A 20371-nucleotide genomic window follows, 5' to 3' on the forward strand; every position below is an offset into this window, starting at 1 on the left:
TGAAGACGCTCGCCCTATACGACAGCAGCCTTATCGTGTGTCTGCCAAAGAACGAGAAGTGATCCAGATGCAGGTTCAGGAGATGCTGGATGATGGTGTTGTACAGCCTTCACAAAGTCCGTGGTCTTCACCAGTAGTCCTGGTCAAGAAGAAAGACGGCACTCTTCGATTTTGCGTCGACTATCGGAAATTGAATAATGTGACAAAGAAAGATGTATACCCGTTGCCGCGCATCGATGACTCACTGGACAGATTGCGACGTGCGAAGTATTTTTCATCTATTGATTTGAAAAGCGGCTATTGGCAAATCGAAGTAGACGAAAGAGACCGAGAAAAAACCGCATTTGTCACTCCAGATGGCCTATATGAATTCAAAGTACTCCCATTTGGATTGTGCTCTGCCCCAGCTACATTCCAAAGGATGATGGACACCGTCCTCACTGGACTCAAGTGGCAGATCTGTCTTGTGTACTTGGACGACGTAGTTGTTTTTTCCGAAACATTTGACCAACACCTCGAACGCCTTCGAGCTGTACTGGAAGCGCTCCGTTCTGCTGATCTCACGCTGAAGCCCGAGAAATGCCACTTCGGGTATACAGAACTCAAGTTCCTTGGGCATGTTGTGAGCGCCGATGGGGTGCGCCCGGATCCCGAAAAGACTGCTGCCGTCGCACGGTTTCCCGTTCCAGCTAACAAGAGGGCTGTTCAGCGCTTTCTCGGCCTGTGCGCATATTATCGGCGGTTCATTGCGGACTTCTCTCAAATTGCGGAACCTCTAACGCGCCTCACAAGGAAGGACACCGCCTTTGTGTGGAACTCTGAGCAGCAGACGGCCTTCTCTTTGCTTCGCGAGCGCCTTCAAACATCCCCTGTTCTGGCGCACTTCGATGAAGCGGCTGACACAGAGGTGCACACTGACGCCAGTAGTATCGGTCTTGGTGCAGTCCTTGTTCAGCATCAAGACGGGATTGAGCGAGTAATAGCCTATGCTAGCCGCACACTCTCTCGCGCCGAAACGAACTACTCTACCTCGGAAAAGGAATGCCTGGCGGTCGTGTGGGCCACTATGAAGTTTCGCCCCTATCTTTACGGCCGACCATTTAAAGTCGTCACTGACCATCATTGTTTGTGCTGGCTGGCAAATCTGCGAGACCCATCGGGACGACTTGCACGCTGGAGTTTACGACTTCAGGAATTTGACATAACTATTGTTTATAAGTCAGGCCGCAAACACGAAGACGCTGACGCGCTGTCACGAGCCCCCGTTGACACTGACGATGCTGCAGCCGATGGCGACAGCGGCTTTCTAGGAGCTCTCAGCGCATCTGAGCTCAGGGATCGACAAAGAGCTGATCCAGACATCCTTCCATTCATCGATTATCTGGAAGGGCGTGATACGCCGCTCCCTCGACGCCTATCTCGGCACATTGGTTCATTCTGTATGCAGCAAGGCGTCTTGTATAAAAGAAACTCCCAAGGCCAAGAAAGAGCTTACCTTCTGGTAGTACCATGCGAGCTCCGTGCGGATATTCTACTTGCTTGTCACGACGAACCGACGTCTGGTCATTTGGGTTACTCACGGACGCTTGCTCGCGTCCGCAACATGTATTACTGGCCAGGACTCTCCGCAACTGTGAAACGCTATGTAAGAAGCTGTCGCGAATGCCAGCGCCGTAAAACACCGCCTCTGAAGCCTGCCGGATTTCTCAAGCCCGTTAGAGCACCACGTATTCCGTTCGACCAAATCGGCATGGACCTCCTTGGCCCTTTCCCTTTGTCGCAGGCGGGAAACAAATGGATAGTAGTCGCTACTGACTACCTGACCCGATACGCTGAGACAAAGGCAATCCCTCATGCCACAGCTTCTGAAGTAGCCGAGTTTTTCATGCATAACATAGTCTTGCGGCATGGCGCCCCTTCGTATGTCATTACCGACAGAGGCACAGCTTTCACTTCGCAGCTCATAGACCACATATTTGAGTTGAGTTACACGACGCATCGCAAGACCACAGCGTACCATCCGCAGAGCAATGGTCTCACCGAAAGGTTAAATAAGACGATTGCGGACATGTTGTCAATGTACGTCGATGTGCAGCACAAGACCTGGGACGAGGTGCTGCCGTACGTCACATTTGCGTATAATACAGCCCAACAGGAAACAACGCGCTTCACACCATTTCGACTTGTGTACGGGCGTGAAGTTCAGAGCATGCTCGATTCCATGCTTCCGTGCCCAGATGATGACCAGCTTCCGCCAGGTGCCCAGCAGTATGCCATCCGCGCTGAGGAAGCCCGCCAGCTTGCCCGTGTGCACATCGGGCGGCAGCAGACCTCTGACGCGCACCGCTACAACCTCCGGCACCGCCAGGTTCACTACAAACCTGGGGACCAAGTCTGGGTGTGGACACCAGTTCGCCGTCCAGGCTTGTCAGAGAAACTCCTTTCCCGCTACTTCGGGCCGTACAAAGTGTTGCGTCGTGTGAGTGATCTCAGTTATGAAGTTATTCCAGACGGCGCCGCACTTTCAAAACGCCGAAAGCCCAGCTCGGACATTGTGCACATTGTGCGGCTGAAGCCGTACTACCAACGATAACGCACGGCCACCTCCTGTGACGACTCTCTTACTTTCACACCTTTCTCACCGCCCGTCTTCACTTTTTTTTTCATTTTTTTTTTTCGGAAGGGGGAGTAATGCCACCTAGCGTTGCCAGGTGGCGCATGACTGAGCGAAGGACGACGAAGTGTCGCTTGTGGGTTTTGCGTCTGTGCTGCTCACCGCTGTTGTATCGGAGCTATTCTTGATATTCTTGATATCCTCAATCACCTTGTACGTGACAATATCAACTAATCCACTAGTAAGATGGTGAAGTGGTTTAACGATGTGGCCAGTGACGTTGATCTCTTCGACTTGGCCTGGGTTAGAAACACACTCACTGCTGACATGGTTGATAGCGGTAACCTTCAATGGTCGACGCGTGCGCAGTGAGCGAAACACCACGGACATGCATTTAGGAGGTTGTAGTTGGCAAGTGAGATGGACGTGTACTGACCGTTCATCTAGTTGTGTGACGTCAAAAGAAAACATGACATAGAAAAGCGCTCCGAGCTCAGGTGTCGAATTCTAGCTTGGGAGGGTGCGACCGGTATCCTCTTCGATATCCTTGTCTCACTGGTTCGACACGCTGCACGAAGGCGCTAAGGCACGTTGGTGCGGAGTTGTTAAAACGGTCTTTATTAGGGCAGCTGAGGACTGTATGCTAATGAGTGTGGGCGGCATGACAATGGTAAAAAATAAAGGCTTGGGTTACGGGGTGTAACGTCGCAAAGCGACTGGAGCTGAGAGACGTCGTAGTGGAGGGCTCCGGATAATTCGACCCCAGGGGCTTCTTTAACGTGCACTGACATCCAGCAGCACACTGGGCGCCTTGCTTTCGCCTTCGTTGAAAAGCGGCCGCCGCTGCCGGGATTCGATCACCCATTCTTGGGCACTGCAGCTGGGCGCCGTAACCAATGCACCACCAAGGTGGGGCGGCACAAATTGAAATGCGAACAATCAGTCGAGTAACAACATGTTTGTACGGTATCGGGAGCCCGGAAGGAAATCCGAGAAATGGGAGACATTAACTCTGCCGACTAACATAAATATATGTGAAGCTCAAATGTACTCAAAATGCGTTCAAGTGGTTGTTCTAAGAAGGCTTCGCAGCCCCTCTGACAAAAATTAGGAATGCGAGTAGTATTGCTTCTGTACTGAAACAAAACAACACATTTACTTCCGCTCAGTCTGTGCAATAATTTTCGATGCGATTATTAGGCTTGTAGGCTTTATTTTCCTAACGCTTTACTTTGTGCGTTCAAGCTGTAGGGCTATCTTCCCGAGTGTTGCAGCATCACCTTTTTTGAGTTGCGCAGCACTTGTGAGCAAACTTTCCGCCTATTCGTAGGAAGATGGGCGCAGATGTTCCTAAATAAAACTGCCATTATCGTTGCCTGAAGTGCTGAATGAAAAGAGGTGCATTATAAGAGGTCATAAATAATTGTTGCTAGCTGAATCTGTAACACAGGCTTGATGTGGTGCAGGACCAAGGTTATCATTTACGAGAGCGCCCCAGAAAATCTCTTGTGAATCATAGCAATTTCATTCTTTGCCCACAGATGGTGCAGTTCGAGACACTACTTATATTGCACATATACCACTTGACTGTAAAAGCAGAATTAAGGCTGTTCTCACTGACAGTTTTGTTAAGGCGCTAAAACATGTTTCACATCTTAATAATCTCACCGCCTCATCTACCTGTCGCCGATCTATGTAAGGTTGACCGAGCGTGCGTAGTCTTTTGTATTTATTATGCGTATAACCAAATTAAAATTATGCTATGTTGGCATTTCAGGAGCAACATTCAAGGAACTAAGAGGCGGCGGAGGTGGCGGTGGTGGTGCTGGTAATCATGGCGGAGGCAGCGGCGGAGCAGGTACATAAACATTGTCTCAATAACTGGCGGCTTGCTGGGCGGTGGTTTGTGTCACTACTGACAGGACTAATTTATTTGAGTTATATTATATAGAAAACAAAAGATGCAAGAAGTAGGCTTACGGTTGTGGTACTGTCAGGCATAGCATCAGGCATGCTTCATTACGGGAAAGTCATCCAGTAAAGAACTTGCTGTAGTATTTTAGTGAAGCCTCATTGATATCCTTATTTTGTCTACTGTCCTATATATCTTGTAGTTCCCCTTTGTGGATGAGTGCTAAAATTGTTGATAAGGCTGCTTTCATATATATGCTAGTGCAACCGGCACTGAAGCTACATCAGAAATCAGAAAATATCATAATATATTTAACAGTGCTCTTTAAAGTTGCAATTTCGCTTTGAGCCAGAATAAAAAGCCCAGAAAAGAGTACACAAAAGGAAACACTGTTGTAGTATCGTGGCTCTGATCTGCTGTTCTTGGGTCGCACCTACGACGCCAATTAAATATGCATATTTCACGGAAAGAGCATTGAAAAAATAGAATAAGCTTATATAATGAAAAAATATACAAGAATGTCTCAGTAAAAAGCTGTTGGACAATGTCCTGAAACTTTAACGACTTCACAGCAGGCATTGAATATTACATGAGGTACGGCACTCTTTATAACGTTCGAAAGTCAAAATGGTCTTGTTCCTGAAACTCGTTTTATTTTTCAGTGTCTAAAAGCGATTGTTATAAACACGACCTCGAACACAGATATTAAAAATGTTTATAAATCTAGGAGTTCTTATTGTGATTGTATTAACACTAAACTATAATTAAACTAGAAGCAAAAGCATCTGCCTGACCTTCAAAATTCCTGATTGGAACTGTAAATGTTTTCTTGGAGTCCTGAAAGTAGTATACTTTAAATATGCGCCACAGGTTATGTTGACCCGCTACGCCACTTAAGAATGAATACTAGCTCATTGCCCTGATGACAATGTGCAGGTCTCAAATGTGCTACAAACTTCCACGCTGCCGTGAAAAAATATAGTTTTCTGAGATGCGAACAGCACAGAGCAAGTACATGCAATGATATGAAGAGCTAATTGATTTACACTGACAGTACTGTTAAATTTTGTGAGACGATAGTTATTTATTTATTCATTTATTTATTGCAACATGGCCTTCTTCGATGCTCATGCAATCATGTAATACTAAGCAGAAATGGAAAAGTGTCCAACTTTTGAAAAGTTAATTATAACACATCAAGCTGTAGTCCAAATTTAAAATATTGCTTTTCGCAAATGAATCTGCTCTGGTTCAGCTTAAATCTACGCGAGACAAATAGTTTTACCGCAATATGCTGGGAGTAAAAAAATAATGTATATTTACGCGACTTAGTGTTTGACAGCTCGTTAAAGCATTATTTAGTCTGAATAGACCTTTGATAAAAGGACACGAATAGAACACATTGTTGTTTTTAATTGAAGTCGGCATCAGCCGCATAAAAACTTTGGTGTGGAAATGGTTATGGAGCCTCACACCAAATTCTTCAAGATGTACCGCTGTTTCTTCCCCTATAAGCCCAGGAGGATACTAGCCCACATGGCCTTCATTCCACGTAACTAGTTTCACCAGCAAAGGCGCAGATATTCGAGGAGAAAATTGTTTTAAGATTGCCCACAATCGGTCGTCGGTATAGACATTGTCCTATGTTCATAAATATGATGTGAACGCTGCGCTGTAGGTTGCCAGCGCTCAATAATTTTTCTGCCAGTGAGAGCACACAGACCTTTACTAAGAAGAAGTAGAGTTCTAATCGAACAAAAAAATCACTGCAGAAATTGAAACGGGATCGTGAGGTAGCAGTAGATTAGAACGAGGTAATGGCAAAAGGTCGACCTCTACGATAATTGTGCCTGATGCCATGCCCTGAATTGCCTTAGCATATTTCCTTTTTTTTTTAATTTCATATAAAGACAGGAAAATTTTAATTTCACTGTGCACCCGCTGAAGGCTCGCTCCGCAGAAGTGAAATCGCCGGGGATGGCGGCAGCGGTGATGGTGGCGTCAGCAGCAGCAGCGGCGGCAGCGACGGCAGCTTTCACCTGAGAAGCGAAAGTTTGTATCTTTTTGGTGTGTTTGGAAGGATTGACGGGTATAAAACATAAAAATTCCTAAACCATTGCCTTTCAGTGTCTCTCGTACTGACGTGCTGTGACTGAAACCCGCGTCAAGAAACTGGTTCGCTATGAGGAAGATCGTGACCAATTGTTTTGCTAAGAAATGGAGTGCTTGATGTTTTAAAAACCAAGATCAATACTAATTTTGTCAGTGCACATTAAACTAAAATTTTAAAAAATTAACCTTTGATTTAGGTTGCGTAAAACCTGATATAACTACAGAGGCAAGAGTTTTCTTTTTGTGACGTCTTGTCATGTTTGAAGAAGTGTTTAACGTGTGGTTGAGGCCTTCATCATGATGAGAGAGGCCTAGTTAGGGTCCTTAATGCAACTTTTGCCACAAACTTGAGGCCGATTTGCTCGATATCATTCAAACCTGAGGAAACATATTCCACATTAGCTCATTCACTAATCTGCTAGCAGATGGTGCAGTGGTTTAACGCAGTGGCCAGTGAAATTGACCTGTTCGACTCGGCCTTTGTTAGAAGCACACTAACCGCTGACGCGTTTGATAGCGTTAACCTTCAATGGTCGGCGTCTGTGCAGTGAGCGAAACACCACGGGCATGCCTTTGGCAGGTAATAGTTGGCAAGTGGGATGGACGTGTACTGACCGTTCATTGAGTGGTCTAACGTCAAAAGAACACATGAACACGTGACATAGTCTAGTTGAAAAGTGCTCCGGGCTGGGGTGTCGCATTTTAGGTTGGGAGGGTGGGACCAGTATTCTCCTCGTCGGTGTCCTTGTCTCACGAGTTCGACACGCTGCACCAAGGCTGCTAAGGCACGTTTGTGTGGAATGTATTAAATATGGGTAAGTCCTTCATATAATTAGGCAGCTTACGACTGTAGGTGTGGGCGGTATGATAGCGGCACAAAATGAAGGCTTTGTTGGCGGGGTTTAACGTCGCAAAGCGACTAAGGCTAAGAGAAGCCGTAGATGAGGACTCCGGAAATTTCGACTGCATGGGGTTCTTCAACACGTACTGACATCGCACAGCACATTTCATAGAAAAGCGGCCGCCACTGCCAGAATTCGACCTCGCATCCTTGAGAACAGCAGTGGAGCACCCTAACCCACTGTCCCACTACGGCTGAAAGGCACAAATTAAAATATGAACAATTAAGCCCGTAACAAATTGCGTGCACAGGAACGAGAACTCGCAACGGAATCCGAGAAGAAACAGCCATTGAGAACTTGTCTAACAACTTTACATTTCATGGAAGAAATTTAGGAATTCGGGTAGTATTGCTTCGACCCTGAACCAGAACAAGGCTTTTACTTCTGCTTGCTCTCAACCCTAATTTTCGCTTCGATCTCTAGGTTTACAAAGTTTTATTTCCTGAAGGCTTTGCTTTCTGCGTTCAGGCCACAGGCCTTATCTTCCGAGTGTTACGGCGTGACTTTTTAGTTGCGCAGCTCTTGTCAGGAATATTTTCGCATATCTCAAGCAAGAAGGAAGCAGATGTCCTGACAAAAAAAAAAAAGAAAAACTCCCCCTATGGTTACTTCAAGAGCTGTATGAGAACAGACGGAGTACAAGAGTACAACATTGACTAGAGGTGGAACAGCATCGCGGTTATCATTTATGAGAAAGCCGTAAATAAGCTTTTGTAAGACACAGTTAATATTTATTTATTTATTTATTGATTTATTTATTTATTTATTTATTTATTTATTTATTTATTTATTTATTTATTTATTTATTTATTTATTTATTTATTTATTTATTTATTTATTTATTTATTTATTTGTTTATTTATTTATTTATTTATTTAGACCTCAAATGCCCCTGGTGGGTATTACATGAGGGGTGGGCTGTTACAGTTCATTGGCGAGTCTTTCAATGAATGCTTTGAAGTGTACTAGATGAGCGAGATGAACTGCGTCGGCAGGAAGGCGATTCCAGTCCTTTGCTGTCTGGACGAAAAAAGCATTTAGATGTGCAGTGGTATTTGCGCATGGCGGGTATACTACTTTATTGTGATTAAGTCGATGGGATACGCGGTGACAAGGCATGATGGCACAGTTTCCTAGTGATGAATGGTAAAATTTATGAAAAAGGCACAGTCGGGCTATTTTGCGGCGTGATTGGAGGGAAAGGAGATTAGATTTTGTCTTCAAATCAGTAACACTTGAGTGATATGAGTAGTCTATATGAATGAACCTTGCTGCACGATTTTGGATATTCGAGGGTGAGGGAAACGTTAGACTGGTGAGGTCCCAAAATGCGCATGCGTATTCCAGTTTGGGACAGACGAGTGTTAAATAGGTCAGCAGTTTGACAGAAGGAGGTGAAAGTCGCAAGTTACGGCGTAAAAAACCAAGCGTGCGATTGGCGTCTTTAGCAATGTTATAGACGTGAGTATTCCAAGTGAGGGAACGGGTAATGGTTACACCAAGATATTTATAAGAGTCAACTGCGGAAATTTTAGAGCCAAATATATAATACGAAGGTGAAGGAAAGGACTGTCTACGGTGGAATGTAATTAATGACGTCTTATTTGGGTTTAGGGACATGAGCCATTTGCTACACCAGGATTCGATGTAATTCAAGTCGTTCTGTAACAGTTTAGTATCGTTGCTGTTAGCGATAGGTCGATATATTACGCAGTCATCCGCAAATAGTCGTATGTTAGAAGTTATATCAGTAGCCAGGTCATTAATATAGATTAGGAAAAGTAATGGACCGAGTACAGTACCTTGTGACACTCCAGAGGCGACGGAGCTTAAAGGTGAGAAAAATTCATTAGCGTGTACGAACTGCTTACGGTTAGTGAGGAAGTGTTCTATCCAAGTTAGAATGGGTGGGTCAAGGTTCAAACGTGAAAGTTTAAGTAGAAGCCGTCTGTGGGGAACTTTGTCAAAAGCTTTCTCAAAATCCAAGAACAATGCATCAACTGGTGGTTGTCATCTAGGTTAGAACTAATGTCATTAATAAATAGAGCTAACTGTGTGTCACACAGTTAGCTGATGTCATGTGTGTCACATGACATTCCTTTACGAAAACCGTGTTGGTTAGGGTGAAAAAAATTTACAGATATAAGAAAATTTTCGATGTGTGTGCAGATAACATGATCCATTAACTTTGCTTGTGAGGGATATGTGACCATGTCCTCAGTATAGCGATAATAGTGAGGTTCGGTGCACTATCTGTGTAATGCATATGCTAATTTATTATAAAAGCAGAATTATGGCTGTTATGGCTGCTCACTAAGTTTACCGCTCCAATTTCCTCTCGCCTGTCAGTGAAAAGTCGAGAATGTGGACCCTTTTGTATTTCAGCTTCGAATAACAGCAGCTAAAATGCGCTATAATCTCCCAATTTCAGGCTTCGTTTTCAAGGAACAAAGTGGCGGCGGTATTGGCGGCAACAGCGCTGGCAGCGGCATTGGCGGCAGCGGCGGCGGCGGCAGTGCTGGCGGAGGCGGAGGCCTCAGAGGCCGCGGAGCTGGTGGTGGAAACATCGGCTCAACAAGTGACAGCTTCACAGGTGGGGATTTGTGTTATTACACTGTGCTTTAAGTGATTGTAGTGAGGCTATAAAGAAACAAGAGATGCGAGAACTACGCTTACATTTGTGTTACTGACAGGGACAACTTCAGACGTTTCCAGTGCGGACATAGGGGAGGAGTTTGGGTGCTTTTGTGGTCAAGATTGATGTATGGCATTATCCTGCCTCTAAAATTCTATATTACAGGTTCCTGTTGTAAATGACTACCTAAAACGTTTCATCAGGAGGCTTCAGTTTCATTGATATCCGTTGGACCGGCCGTAAAGCGAATTCAGAGTTCTGGAAGCCTTATCACATAACCAGTAGGGCTCATGAGAGCTACTAATTGGCTTCCAGTCGAGAATTCAATCTGCACAAAAATATGCAAAGAAGAGAAATATTCTTGCAGTATTTTGCCTACGTTCTGTTTTGTTAGCCATAAAGCCGATGAAACATTTATCCCACAATAAAGCATTCCATTAGTAAAATCAGCAACTAATAGCGTAAACAAGCTGGAATTAATAAAACTAGCAGTAGTGGCTGTGTTGTTATCCAACTTTAAGCGATGTCAAAGCCATCCTCTAATATTACATAAATACTGTAGCTTTATAGATTGATCTTCAATGCTCTCATTGCAAATCTTAAGGTTATCTGGATCGTAACAATTGACCTTGAACACCCGTGCTGAGCAGCCAACATCGTCTTCATCGCCGGGCCTATTCAAGAGGGCACTATGCTTTTGCGGTATCGTATCACGCCTGGTGTAAAACAACACACTCTCGTGTTGCGCTGCCAACATCGTCGTGTTCATCAACTTCCAACTACAACACACTATTTTGTCGGCTTCATGAGATTTATTGGTGCTGCTCCTTCTTTTAAACTAAATAAATACGCCATACCCTTAAGATATTTCGGCGGGTGCGGGGGAGGTCCGCGAGCGTGGTATGGGGCCTATTCCCCAGACGGCATGGCGTAAAGGAAGGTAATCTCGCTAAAAACAGAGGCCGTAGCCATGCTAGACAGACTACCCAGGCCATCGAACAAGGAGAATCCATACTATCGCGTTCCCTACATGCTTACCATGAACGAAAGCGAGCCAAGGTCGAAGCGGCAACAACATCAACTGCGACCGACGGCTTACGCTCGTGAGACTTCGTTTATAAAGAGTGAAACCTCTGGGTTGTTTTTATAAAGATCGAAGGTGAATGCTCCTAAAATTAGTGTAATTTTTCTCTGTGCTTAAAAGCGATCACAGTGAAAATGACTTCCAGCACAGATACTACGAAGTATAACAACACTGGGGGACGTTATGTGGATGTTACTAGTACTTAGTTGAAATGAAACTGAAGACGAGCAATGTTATTTTCACCGCACACTTCGCAGGTTGGTACAATTGTTTTTATTTCTTGGATTCAAGAAAGTAATACCTATGACCTTTTCCACAGATTGCGCTTAACTGATATGACACATAGACGGAACGAGTCCTCATTGCATTGGAGGCACTGTGTATAGGATTCAAATGTATCTACACTGTTTCGTGCTGCAGGAAAAAAGTCGCTTCTGGGAGATGCGAACCGCATAGAGCAAGGGCACTGATTAGCTGATTGATTTAGAATAATAACAGTGCAGTTAATGTTTTTTTTAGCTATATTTTTTTATTTATTTCATTGCAACATAGACTTCTAGGCTTAATCATTTATGCAGTGATAAAAAGAAATGAAAGGTGTCCTACTTTTAAAAACTATCTTCCAGAAACACGAGCAGAAGTCCACATTTTAAAAAATTGGTTTGCAGTGAACCTCTGTGGTGTTCCTGCAGTGACAAGAAAAAAACTGTCTACTCAAATCTGGCCGGACGACAATAATACTCTCAATGTATATTTACACGGCTGAGGTTTAGGCAATTGTTATTGCTTATCTTGAATGTATTTGTTAAAGTAGGGTACCAGCAGATTACCTTGTTTTAAATTGACGCCCATATCAGCCCCATAAGAACTTCAGTGTGTTCAAATGGCTCGGCAGTCTGACTTTCAAGCCTTCAATATGTGCCTGTGTTTCTCTTTATTTAGGTGCCGGAGAAGAATAGGCCGGCACAGGCTTCATTCGGCGTAACTACTTTCAAAAAGAGGGACGCAGATATTGGACAACAAAACTTTTTTTAGGATTGTTTAGGCAGGCAGTCATCAGTTTAGAAGTTCTTAGAAGTCTGTAATAATTTGAAGAAAAAGCTTCCCGGTAGGCTCACCACGCATTTACTCCGCGACGTATGAGAGCACAGGAATCTTTTCTAAGACATTGTACAGTGTAAACAAAACAAAAAGCTGCACAAATATAGGGCAGTGAGCTAGGAATAAGTGGGAATGATGTGATGGTAAAATATTTTTGCGGTTATTGTGCTTGCAGCCATTCCCTAAAATGCCTTAGAGGATTTTAGTATTTTATAGAATTTTAAGTAAGAACAAATACTAATGTGTTGCTTCCGACTTTCAGGCTCGCTCGGCAGAGGTGGAGACAGCAGGTTTGCTGGCGGCAGTGTTGGAGGGACCAGCTTTCAGCAGAGCAGACGGGGTTTGTATCATTCCTTAGCTCGTCGAGAAACTTGACACGTATAAAGCACAACAGCTGCAAAAACAGTGCATTTCAAGGTCTATCGGACAGACATTCTGTGACTGCCAACCACAGCTAGAAATTTATTATCTATGGGCAAGCGTTGCGTATTTGTTCCGCTAGGGCATGGGCTGATTTTCATTTTAATGCCGAATATCCATATTTATTTTGTCGATGCCACTCTAAATATGAAATCAGAGAAGTTAACTGGCAGTTGAGATTGACTAAGTACAGACATACATGCAGAAGTAAAATTTAGCATTCGTTATGCTAGGTTTTCATCTTCCTTCATCTGTGGTTTGCAATGTGTTGCTAAGAATTGAACGGTGGCTGTATATGCCTTCATTTTTACGAAAGAAGCTTATTTAAAGTCATTAATGCAACTTTGTCACTGGACTGAAGCTGATGTAGGCGATAACATCCAAACCTCACGGTGAAAGACTGGCAACTTAGCACCTGAAGAAAACGGCTATGGAGGTGGCGCAGTGGTTTGACGCAGTGGCTAGTGGAACTAACCTTTTTGCAACTGCCTGGGTTAGAAACTCAGTCTATTGCGGAACGTTCAACACAGTTGCCTTACAGGCTCCGATTTTATAGACACTCCTGTGTTGGCGTTGACGTCAATGCCACTGTAGGCGAAAAATTGCTGACATGTCTCTGGCAGATAAGAGATGGATAGCGGCATGACAGTGCTCCAGACGACAAGAGCAAACTACTGGTCATCGGGATGCACGAATGCACTTGAGCCAACGACATGGCTGAGAATACATGTTATGGCCAGATCGGGCTTCGCCTTTGAGATGGGAATGTGAGATTCGAACTGGAACTCTTCAGGATCCAGGTTTTGCGAGGTGGTACACGGTGCCTCAAGGCCACGCAGGGACTTTCACGCGGCGTGCTTAAAGTGGACCTCTAGTAAATATTGATTCGTCGCTTATATAATGAGTGGCGTACGACTGTATTCTAATGTGTATGTCTGGGACGAGGGAGGCACCAATTAAAATATGAAAAAGTTGGCGAGTTGCAAAGTGGATATACACAAACGAAAATCCGCATGGAAAGGCGGCAAGCAAGAGTCATAAACGCTCCTACCCTCAAACCCTTACAGGCAAAGCTTAAGTTTCCTCAAAATATTTTTGAGTACTTACTCACATGAGGTTTCACAGCCTACTCTGAAAAAATCAAGAATAGGGTTGCAGTATGGCCACTGCATTGAGACAAAAAAAAAGGTTTGGTTATGGTCTTCGCCCTAATGTTCGCTTCGATTTTGCGATGTGTAAAGCTCTATTTTCACAAGGATTTAGATTGTGCATTCCGGCCACAGGGAAGCCTTTTCGTGCTTTATAGTGTGACCTTTTAGTTGCCCAACTCTTGTTAGCAACCTTTCGCATATGTCTAGCAAGAAAGAGGCAGGTGTTCCAAAAAACCTAATCCCACTATTGTAGCCTGAAGTGCTGCATGTGAACAGACGCTCCATAAGAGGTGAAAATTAATTTATATTGGCTAAATGTACAACATTCGCTAGGTATGGTACAGCATCCAGGTTATCATTTACGAGAGCGCCTCAAATGAGGCCTTGTGCGGTATAGCAAATCCCTTCCCTGCACAATTATAGTGCAGCAGTTCGTGGCACTGTCTACAAAAACCTATGCTACTTAATATATAAGCAGAATTATGTTTGCTCTCGCTGATAGTTTATTAACGTGTCATGTTCCTAATCCTAATAATCTCAACGCCACATTTGCCTGTCGCTGATCTGTGTAAATTCGAGCATGTGGAGCCTTTTGTATTTTTTCTGCATATTAATAGGAAATCAATGCGCTATGTCTGGATTTCAGTCTCAATCTTCAAGGATCTAGATGTTAGCGGCGGTGTCGGTGGTGGTGGCGGCGGCGGCGGAGCGGGTCGAATCATCAGCTCTGGAATTGGGCACGGACTAGGAGAAGGAGGTTTGTATTGCTATTCGTTGCACCGGGTTATTTAATTGATGCTATGCAGAAATAAGAAAGGTGAGAACTAGACTTACAGGTATGTTACTGGCAGGAAAAAATATGTCGGATGTTTCACTGAAGTCATATGATTAGGCAAAAAGTTTCGGTACCTTTGCTAAGAAACCTGATGTGTGGAAAAAATGTTTGTGCCTAGCATACTATAAGCTTATGTTGCAGATGAGTACGTTAAGCGCTCAGAAGGATGGTTCAATTGATACGCGAACGTAACCAGCGAATTCTGACAGCCTTATTATATAAACGGCAGTGCCCAACAAGGCTACTATAGATCGCTAGGATCTTTGAATTTAATATAACCAAAAATGCACTCACAAGTAAAGTGTTGCAATATTGCGTATGTGCTTCGTTTTGCTTAGGTTTTACCTGTCAATCCAATGAGCTATCCATCCCACGTAAACAGGATCATTCTATTGAAATCAGCTCATAAAAGGCAAAACTAAGCAAAAACTTGTTGAAAAACAGCAGCAAGGAAATGTTGCCCTTAAACTTCAAACAACATTCACATCTTCGAATATTACATTATATACTTCACATTTTACAACCTTAGAAGACGTCTCACTTCTAAAGTTCATTGAACTTTTTCGGGGTGTCTAGAAACGATTATCATAAAAACAACCTCAAATGCAGATATTTAGAGCTGGAATAACTCTAGAATATTTAGAGCAAGGAATTGTGCTAACTCTGAGTTGCAATTACATTGTAGAGATGGAAAAGATAAACTTTATCGTACACTTCCCTCATTGGTGCCGCAGTGTTTTTCTAGAAGTCGAGAAAGTAATATCTAGGATATGCTCCATGGATTGCGTTCACCTGTTACTTCACGTAGGCGAGATTTGTGCTTTTCCCATGACGCGTTCTAAGAGTTAAACGCACCTACAAACGTTCAATGTTGCAGTGAGAAAAAGACTTTCCTTTCATATGTATGTGTGTGGGGGGGGGGGGGGGGGGAGAGTATCAACAATTCTAATCTCTTGGTAAGGGAGCTAGCCCGTAAGCAATCCTGCTTGCAGCTAGGTCTTGGACCTATTACAGGGTGCCTTCCTCCTACATTCTTTTTCCGATCACAGGCTAACCTTCTAATAAGTCTTGAAATTTGACTCCACTGTGGCTTTGAGACTCTTAATTGCATTATTCGCTCTCAAACTGCCCTTCACGCAAGCTGCGCTCTTGTCTTTTTTATGTCTGGTCTCCGAGGTAGAGTTCAATTTCTACAACAGACATGCAAATGTTCCTGTGTAGCCTGAAATGTACAAATTTAAGAACGCGGTTAGTGCTGTTTCTGCATTCAAACCAAGACAAGTCACACTATCGTTGCTTGAAGAGCTGTTAGAGAAGATAGGCAGTGTAAGTGGCCAAATATAATGACTGCTGGCTATATAAGAAACATCTGCTAGACGCGACGCAGAAAAGCACCACGATTATCGTTTATGAGAGAGCCTCGAATAAGCTTTTCCTGGGGCATAGCAAATTTTTTTAAAGCTTATATATAGCGGCAGCAGTTCGAGGCACTATCTTTATAATCCTATTCCACTTAAATTTAAAAGCGGAATTATAAGTTTCTAGCTAAATGTTTATTAAGTTGTTAATGTATATTCTCATTTTACGGCGCTTTTCACCTCCTTTTACTCGCCGATCAAGTAAAGTCGAACGTGTGGAGAATTATATATTTATTCTAGGCATAAAAGTTGCCAAAAATATGTTCTTTCTGGAATTCAGGCTCAATCATCAAGAAACCACGTGGCGGCGTTGTCGGCGTTGGCGGCGTTGGCGGTGGTGGAGCGGGTAAGAGGAACGGCTCAACAACTGGCAGCTTGATAGGCGATGATGGCATCCATTAACAGTATATGAAGAAGTACCATAAAGGAATTAAAACGTGAGAACTAAGCTTATAGGTTTGTTACTGGCTGGCAAACTTTAAATTGTTTTACTGCGGGCAAACCAGTCAGCTTATAACTTGGGGTACTCATGTGTGGCATTATTTTGTACCTGCGTCCTTGCTACAGATGAGTACGCGAAAGTACTCATTAGGATACGTTCATTGATATGGTGGTGCAACCAGCAATAGAGACATCAGAATCCCGTCTTTTCTCCTGGTTCTTGTCTCCCTCCTACGAGAGCCACCCTTATAAAATTAACAGTATGCATGGTAGAGCTGCAATTTCTCTTAAAGCCGGAATTTATTGTACCCATAAATGCATGCAAAACTATAGCACAGTCTGAATATTACGGTTGTCATCTGTTTTCCTCCGTTTTTACCTTTTAAGTCCATTGAATAGGTATCACAATAAAAAACAGCAAAGTACAAAAAACAGCTCATAAAATGCAAAACTAAGCAGGCAGTATAACGATAGTGTCTATAAATGATATAAGACTGTAGAACCATGCTTGAATGACACTACTGATTGCATGAAGAATTACGTTTTATTGACGTCAAAATGGCTCCGGTTCTAAAATTTGTTTAATACTTCTCAATTTGCAAAAGGGCGTAAAAATGACCTCAAACGCAGATGTCTGGAGATTTGAAAACACTGGGCATTGTTAGTGCGAATGTAACAACACTCAGTTTTTATGAAGCTGGAGACTGGAAGCACAAATTTCACATAACTCTTCCATAATAGGCATCGCTTACTTTGTTCTTTAGTCGTTAAAGCAGTCTAATATGTAAACAAGCGCCATGGGTCGTTTTGACTTGTTGCGGGACTTAGGCAAGACTTCTGCTCATTGCTATGTGTGCAATGCTTAGGATTCAAAGCGGAATTGCGGCTTTTCCAGCTAAATGTTTATTAAGGTGTTAAAATGTATTCTCATCTTACTGCACTCACCTCCTCGTGTTACTGTTGCTCCACTCTTGAGCATTGTAGATATTGCGACTCTCTACTCTGTTCTACTTTTTCATGCATATTTAAATGCGATAAATTCCGGTTTAAAAAAATTGCAGCTCTAACATGCATACAGCAGGCAGTGCATGCATGCACGCTGTAGTGCAAACAATAAAATTTTCTGTCAGCCGCGAACAGTGCAAGTCAGAAAAATATTCGGGGGTATTACGAGTTTACTACTCTACAATAAAATAATGTTGATTTTATTGAGCAATATTTATTTATTCATTTCACACAAACAAAGGCTTCCTCTGGGCTTGTGCATTCATCTCATTGTTAAAATGAAACGGAGTTCTAATTTTAAAAATAATTTAGAGAATCGGAAACATAAGTTCAAGAATATGTGATGATTTTCGCATATGAATCTGTTGCGGTGCACCTTAGAGCTGCTTGAGAAAAAATTGTTCTAATGAAATATAGTAGGAGTGAAGAGTGACGCCAGAAATATATTTACACAGCTTATTCTTTTACAGTGTTGTAAGCATCGCTTTCTCCGAACTGACTTTCGAGAGATGGTCCCAAGCAGAATACCTTGAGATCTGAAATTGACATCTGCATCAATCGTATAAAAACTGCAGTGTGCAAAGTGCTCGGCGGTCTCACACGAAAGTCTTTAACTCGTGCCACTGTTTCTTCTTACTTCAAGCGCAGGATAATGATAGCTCTACAGTTTTCATTACACGTCACTAGTTGCTCCAGGAGGGACGCAGATATTAGAGAACGAACTTACTTTCAGATTATTAAAGGGTTGGTCGCCAGTTGAGAGGTTCCCATATCTCATTAATAATTTGAAGCGAGAGCTGCGCTGTAAGCTGACGGCAGGCTTTTAAATTGAGCCCTATTACAGCGCACTCACTTTCAATAAGGGGATGTATAGTTGAAATGAAATAAAATATCGCCGGAGGAATTGAAATAGCACAATGAGCTAGCAATAATGATAATGACGTGGTGGTAGAAGCTCGTAGTGTGACTGCGCTTGATGCCGTGAATTTAACTGCGTGAGGCACTTGCTGGATTTTATAAAATTACAAGTACACATAGAAAATGCAACTTTTGTGTTATATTTGCCTTTCAGTCTCGCTGGGCAGTGGTGGTAGCGGTGTTAAGGGTGGCGGCAACAGTGGCGAAGGTGGCTTCCGGTTGATCAACGGTGGTCTGTATCAATTTAGTGCCTTTAGAGCGACTTAACAAATCATATGCAAAATAATTTAAAAAAAAAAAACTAAATTTCAGAGGACTGACGTGCTGTGGCTGCCAATCAGAAATGTTTTCCTACGTGCAAGAACATTAGAAATGGTACAAGGGAGGAAATGAGGGACCCTTTCTCCCCAGAGCCAAAGATTCCGTATTAATGCGTCACTACCACACTATTTCAAATAATAATCAGCCATGCTGGAGAGCGGAGCTACTGTTATTGACGCGGAAATACAGAAAAAGCACGAGCTGTCGAAGGGCTTCACTGTATCCGCAACTTCATTCCTTACGGTCGAAACCTACACCAGACTGCGCAATGAATTTGAAATATACCTATCAATGCAGCATAAAATCAAAATATTCTCTGAATGCTAGAAGAAAATGTCTGTTTCGTACTATTCCATTCTCGATAAGGAACAGTACAACGGCCTTCATATAAGCAGCACCAACCAGCTGGAAATTGCAGAAATTTTATGAGCCGTCACGTTCAGATTCAAAAGCACCCATTGTAAGCAGTCTATGACGGATCGGAACACTAATCGATTTTTCAGTCATGTTCAGATTCAAAAGCACCCATTGTAAGCAGTCTATGACGGATCGGAACACTAATCGATTTTTCAGTGCAGAGGTTGAAAAGCCTTAGCTACAAATTTATTCTAATAAGGGAGTAATTACTCATTGCATTCACCCAAGCGCAGCCATACGGCTACAAAGGAAAGCTATACAGCTTTCTCAGAAACTTCGTAGTTAAAAAAAATTCGTCTTGATCCGGGAATCGAACCCGGCACCACCGCCTTTCCGGGGCATTCGCTCTACCGACTGAGCTAACCAGGACGGTCAGCAGCGCAGACGGTAGGGCGAGAGCGAATTGATCTATAACTCGAAGTGGGAATGGTGTAATTACTCCCTTACTACAAATCTACTCCACCTTGGGGGATTCCCCTAAAATATTTGACCAACACCATTCCCACTTCGAGTTATAGATCAATTCGCTCTCACCCTACCGTCTGCTCTGCTGACCGTCCTGGTTAGCTCAATCGGTAGAGCGACTGCCCCGGAAAGGCGGTGGTGCCGGTTCGATTCCCGGATCAGGACGAATTTTTCTTTAACTACGAAGTTTCTGAGAAAGCTGTATAGCTTTCCTTTGTAGCCGTATGGCTGCGCTTGGGTGGATGCAATGAGTAATTACTCCCTTATTACAAATCTACTCCACTTTGGGGGATTCCCCTAAAATATTTGACCAACAAATTTATTCTCTTGTATAGTGGTTCGCACGTGCAGGGACTTTCGATGTGCTATTACCGAAGCATCTTTCATGCTGGTGTTACATGCGTGAGTATAAGCCTCATAATGCATCTCAATCGGGCACGTAGTAAGCAGTGATCAAGTCATACTATTTCATGATGTTATTGCGGGTGTACAGTCGTATACGAGTGCGACCAGAACTACTTGAGGGGTCTACGGCGCACACATGACAGTGAATTCTAGGTTTGCGAGCGTGGATGGGCTGGAATACAGCCCCCGCTTCCCATATTAGGTTATTTATTACT

The sequence above is a fragment of the Amblyomma maculatum genome, chromosome 11 (genome assembly GCF_055883805.1).
Source record: "Amblyomma maculatum isolate TAMU_Amacu chromosome 11, ASM5588380v1, whole genome shotgun sequence".
Taxonomy (NCBI): domain Eukaryota; kingdom Metazoa; phylum Arthropoda; class Arachnida; order Ixodida; family Ixodidae; genus Amblyomma; species Amblyomma maculatum.